The sequence below is a fragment of the Amblyomma mixtum genome, chromosome 9 (genome assembly GCF_055824585.1).
Source record: "Amblyomma mixtum isolate Tamu chromosome 9, ASM5582458v1, whole genome shotgun sequence".
In the NCBI taxonomy this organism is placed as follows: Eukaryota; Metazoa; Arthropoda; class Arachnida; order Ixodida; family Ixodidae; genus Amblyomma; species Amblyomma mixtum.
The window spans coordinates 95951523-95957744 of record NC_143020.1 but is presented as its reverse complement, the minus strand read 5'-3'; positions in this window follow the sequence as shown (position 1 = coordinate 95957744).

Genomic DNA, 6222 nt, shown 5'->3' with positions numbered 1-6222 from the left:
TACGAAAGAAATGACCAGGGAAGACTATATTGATTTTTCACGATCAAAAAAATTAATAGATTTAATATCATTGGCTGGTAAATTTCTGCTCGCTTACTCAAACACAAGGACTTTTTTTTCCTGGCACATGCCGCAGCTACCAAAAATACATGTTTGTACACAAAGAGAAATAGATGTTATAAAAAAACGAAGGTAAAAAGAGTTCAAAGCAAAGGTAATTTTTTTTAGCATAGCTGAGAGACGATTTTGTTGTGGTGGACCTTATAAGATCTTCCTGTAGGTTAGTTAAGTAAGAAATAATTACCTGAAATTTCAGGCAATTTCATCTGCAAGGAGTCACCACGACCAAAGGAAGTTTCTATTTCGCGCCTGTACACTGAATTTCTCAAGTACAGTTTCCTTCCTCAGAAATTTAGAGTAAACGCAGGACTTCTTGGCAGGACACGTTCATTCATTCTCTTTGGAGGTGTTTGTGCAAGCCTGGATGTTACGGCATTTTCTTTTTACTCTCGCCTGACTCCGGTAATGACGTCCTTGAGACTACACTATGCGTGTATAAATTAATTTATAAAATGAACCTACAAAAAACAAATCAATAAATACATAAGAAAAGAAAATTTAAGTCGTGACACACAGTATTTGTTGACAGATGCACTACCAACTGTTTCGCAAACAACTTTTCAAAGTTTCGTTCTGGATCAATGTTTGAAAAGACGTGCAAGTTGTGCGAACATTTTTAAAAGTGGCCTTGATATACGAGGTATAAAAACTGGCCAAGTTTAAATTTTTGCGCTGTGACATTTGTAAATTTAGCCGGCCGATCAGGTTATTAGCACTAGTCTGTCGTAAATAATCTGAATAAACAAACCGTACTCCCAATTTTTGTGTACAGTCTAGTTTGTAATTTATGTTCCCTTGCTAAGGGCTTCAGGTAAAGCATATTGTACTCTCAGCTAGGTATATTTACTGTTCTATACGGGCTTTTGTGTCATGCAATTGTTTTGTTCTGTATTTAAATTTCTCTTAAAGTTTTGAAGAAGTGTGTTTAATTTGAGGTTCCCATTAAGTAACACTGCAGGTGGCATGTATGGAGCTTGAAAAAGACAACCTGAGCGCAAAGAATTTCGTGGCCACTCTTGCAACGGTTGGCACTTAATGTCCTTTGCAGTAATGCGCAATAGAAGCACAAAACATCTGGGCAGTAATAGTAAATTTCAGACAGAATGAGCCAGAAATAATGTTTACACCACTTATCCGTTTTATATAAGTGACGGCTGCTCCAGCAGGACAACGTTGCATCCATTTATTAAGGTGCGTCACATGAAGGAAAGTAACACAGAGCAATTTACATTTTAAAAGCATGAGCGTAATTTTCACGGCGAGCGTTAAAGGCAACATCGACGCAGGAACTCAGCCTTGCTCGAATGAACTTTCTGCGCTCTGAAGCTCAAAGCGCGAGCGGGTCTCTGCAATAAAAGAAATCACGTGTAGGAAAGATTCGCAAGGATTTCTTTTTTTCCTGCAACGCAAAAGCTGCACCCAGTTAACCAGCGCCTGACTATCCAGCTAACCAGCTTCTTGTATTTTGTCCGCTTCCGCTTTCAACTATGCCGGAGTTATTTTGTACTGATCTTTGTGCCTTGGTTTGACAGTGCAAAACAAACGCCGTTACAGAGGAAATTTGCGTGTGAAAGTGCTAGATTTTTTCTGTTCGAGGTAACTATATAAATCATGCTGCTTTTTCAGAATTTTAGCGTTGCACTCTTTTTAGTAACGTTTTGACAGATACACTTGTTTTGCCTTAGCCATTGTAAGTAGATTTCCCCATGAATGCGTAATTGGCGCTGATTTCATGTACTACGTAGATAGCAACAAGCTCATTATGTTCGAACTTTGCTTACGTTCAACCTTGCTGAAAATGGGATTCCGCCATCTTTCTTTTATTTATTTGAATGAGAACACATTTATCGAGTCCTTTTTTTTAAAACTTATGTACTTTTCAAGCACAAAGAACCAATTAACATATTAATTATACATTGTTTTTGGTTGCCAAATACAGCACTTGTCTTAATCTGTCGAGTGCAGGAAACCAAATAAAATTCTGCTCCGCTTTTCTCATTACGAGCTTAAGCTAATGAGCAGGCCTCTTAGCTGTGCCGCAGCGTAAGCACTCATTAAACACGCCAGTGCGAGCATTTTATCCGAATGCGCACTCATGTTAAGCGAGATCGGGCTTTCCAGAAGACAATGTTCTGGCGTGTTTCGTGTGAGGCGACGACGTTTAGCGTAAACTTTTGGCGCCTTCTCTACATTTGTGCTTCAACACATGATCCAGGGCTCTTACATACTCAAGCTCAAAGAGTGCCGCAGACGTCACCCAGTAGTTAAGAGGAAACCTACGTTATTTTTAAATGCCGAACTGCCTTCTTGGCACCTCACCCCGAATAGCAGCAGCAGATCGCAGCAGATCGCACCAATGGCGAACACATGGCTCACTCACTCACTTACTGACTCTAACATTAATTCGTGCATATTTCCCATGCTAAATTGGTTATTTCACTTCACCATCACCAAGTACCTTCCCATTCAGAGACATAAATGACGGACCAGCAAAACCGTAATTAGTTTACTTCCTTTAGGCGAAATATGGCTACAGTATTATTGAACCATTTTGTAAATCGAAGATATGCTCATAAACTTTGACGAGAATCAATACGTTGAGTTTGGGCAAAGTGAGCCTGAGTTTTAGTGTATAACACATGTTTTCTTACAGCAGCACGACCAAAGAGGATGCTAGCAATGCCTCGTTTTCTCGCAAGATATAAATTAGCACTCACCGGCTTCACGGATTTTGAGGTTAACTATCACTGAAGTATGCAACTTTTGGTTTCTGTCTAGGCGATGACAACAGGCCACAATTTCGACTCTGCTCATTTAGCGGTGTTTTTAACAAACTGGAACAGTTAGAGCTCCTTCTGGAGGGTTATTACCATAGCTCTACTATAACTCCATCTTCCAAACTTAACCGATGAATCTAACGAGGGAGCTCGTTGTTGGTTGCCATGACGATGAACGGCCAGGACGCCTGGCGCACAACTAATCCCTTACCATAGCATTGCGTGTTTAGAGACTAATTAATAGAAGGAGTATAGAGCGGAAACTGTCCCCAGATGGGTTTCCTGACAGGGCGCTCAATATATCAGAGTTGCATGCTTGTTGTAGAACAAAACGACAGTGGCGACACAGAGGACGCATCATCCTATTAACCAGTCTGAGAGCAACCACGTTGTTTATCTCAGACGAAGGCAAACAAGCCGTACTTTACCTACCAGTGTTCAGTGTTCTCTATTTCCGAATGCTTAACACTTGGCGGAACTAACAGAGCGCTGTCAAGCGGATATTGTTTCCACACAGCGCGAGGGCGGAAGTAATCGAGGAAGTTAGGAGAACGGGGTCTTTCCAGAGAGCGGTTTAGTCGCTCGCATAGAGTGGACAACGAAGCGTGAATGGTCAGTGTAGAAGCTGACCTGACAAGCCATCATGATCTGAATAGTACATCCAGAAGTAATTTGTAGAAATGATGTTCGTCATAGTCTAGATTCTGAAAATTTAAGATTATATTTATTCTCGTATTCAGAAGAACGGTGAAAATCAGCAGTATCTCTTAACCATTCAAGCTATTTCTTTCGGAGCAGCTAACGACATATGGCGAGTTATCTCAGATAGTCACCACAGTTTCGAAAGGCGTATCCGAACGAAAGGCGTATCTGGTGGCAGGAGCACACGCAGTTCGTACGGAAACGTTGCCACTTCTCGGCCTCAACGCCACATAACCAAATTCCCAGTGCGTGTACCGTTTTCATTGTGTCACCTTTTTCTTGCTCGTCGGAAGGGCTGGTAAGGCCTAGTGCGATCTCGTTGAAAGCTGCAGAATGTAGATATACATATTTTAAAAGTACTGATGACGAAGTAGGCGAAATAGAAACAGAACAAGTAGCCTGCAGTAAAAACGGAGCCGTTCTCGCGTACAAAGAGAGACATAAAAGCTGCAATTGGGACTATAAGAAAGGAGAGTTTTACAACGGTATAAAACTAAAGAGAAGTACTCAAAACAATATTAGCAGAATGCGGGATGGTTTCGAATCCCTCTCACTAGATAAGAAACACATACATAGATAGCCAATCTAACCTAGGATTTCAAAATAACGCCTACTGAACGTTTATCTTTTTGTTTTTGGTCGACGTTTTCAAATCCGGAGTCGCACGGAGAGAGGGGATTAAGGAGATTGCAGCAATCTCTTGGAGTAAGCCGGGTCGCTGCGAGATTTGATCCGAACAGAATCACTGGAAGCTTCCACAAGAGGGACCACAAAAGCTCGCACGCACTATTTCTTTCTACATCTATTTCTCCTTCCAATTGATCTCAGCGTGAGAATGTTTCACAATATACTCAACGGTAAAAAGAAGGCGCGAACAATTCGCAAGCTGTGAAGTAGTTTTCCTCTATTCATACTCGAGAAGGAGACTCAACCCAATTTCTGGAGCTAGCCGCGGTGGAACATACGGTGTTGTTTCTTTAGCTGCTGTTTATTTAAGGGCTGAAACAGAGAATCAGGTTTAAGCAGTAGTGTGGCAGTATGGAAATTTTCGAACACGAATCGAATACGAATAAGAAACAAATATTACTTCTAAGAAGCAATTGGAACATAGAATAACGGTTCAGTGTGACAAGGACTTTTAGAAAAAGATGGTGTATGAAATTTTTTTTACGAAAATAAAGAGACATCGGCGGACTCATCAGTACATAAGAAAAAAAATCACGACTTGCACAGAAATCAGTAGTGTTTGATTAGACCGCATCACAGTGTGCAACCTGCGCCGAGGTATTGCAAACTTAGTAACTAGATTAAATCCATGAATGCCCCATGGCTGGCAATTAAAAATAACACGATCGTGGCTAAGCTCTGGTTAATTCGGACTTCAAGGGACCAGAAGAACTTCTTTAATTATTGGAAAGTTGAGTTACCTCCACCCCCGCCCTCTCCCCCTCAAAATAAATTAAAACGGGGCGAAAGGTTCCAAAATGTGAGAAGATAGAATCGCGCAAATAGCAAAAAGCCCTGACGAGCGCACATTAGTAAGAGGAGCGCACCCTGGCGTCAGATTGGTGAGACTGCTTCTAAAGATGAAAAATTCACGGGGCGCTTTGAATGTCTAAAGTACGTAGAGGCGAAAGCGTTTTCCGCGCCACTTTGACTGCCTCTGTGGCCCTGGTGACGTCACTACTTAATGACGTCGCACATAATTAATGTCTAATTACTAAGTAATGGCAAATTAATTTCGCCTTAAAAGAAGTCCCCAGTGACGCGGCAGTAGGCGCCCAAAAGAGGTGAGCAGCTAGATCGGAGCACTCTCCTGTGCGCGGAAGGTAGCCGCCGTTGCCGCAAGCTCTCAGCGAAGATAAGAAACCCAAGAACAAGAAACTAGGATAATATCTCCTCCCAAAACTTCTACTATGGTTATTTGATCACAACGAGGACTGAATTGCCCGGCAACTATCATATGCATCCCGCTACAGAAGCATCCCAAATATCGACGTTATATAATATATGCCACCTCTGAAACTATGACCTAGCTCTAGTCCGTATGCACACAAGCCTGTATATGAACTGAAGTGAAACTCTGTCTGCTTTTCAATCTATTAAATGTAAACAATAATTGAAAGCCAGTAGAAAAGCTTAAGTTATTTTTCTATTCGGTGGTTAAAAATTAAAAGAGACTGCAGTAGGGGCAGTGTGCACAGCGAAAACTTTTTTTAACGCACTTTTTTGTCTTCAAGGGCTACCTGACCACAGAAAGCGACAACTGTAAAATGGTATTGGCGACATGTTTAGTCCCTCCTACAATTCATGGTTTCCTCCTCATGTTAGCTCCATATCGCGGTAGCGAGTGTTTTTCATGCAAGAAAACCGCTACAACATGTGAACGGGGCAATTCAGTCACGGTTCTGAAAACAGAAGACATGCCCTCCAATGTTGACGAAGCTTACGCCATCTTTGTACAAGCGTAGGTCTAACGTTGCCCCAGAGCTCGAAAGGTGCGCTCATTAAGGCGAAAGCCTTACAAGACTAATCAGCTAAAAAGTCCGGCGTGGTTGACCGCAAAACTGGTCATGAAAAAAAATCTCTGTCTCTCCCGTAAACGAGAGTAGAGTAAGCATGA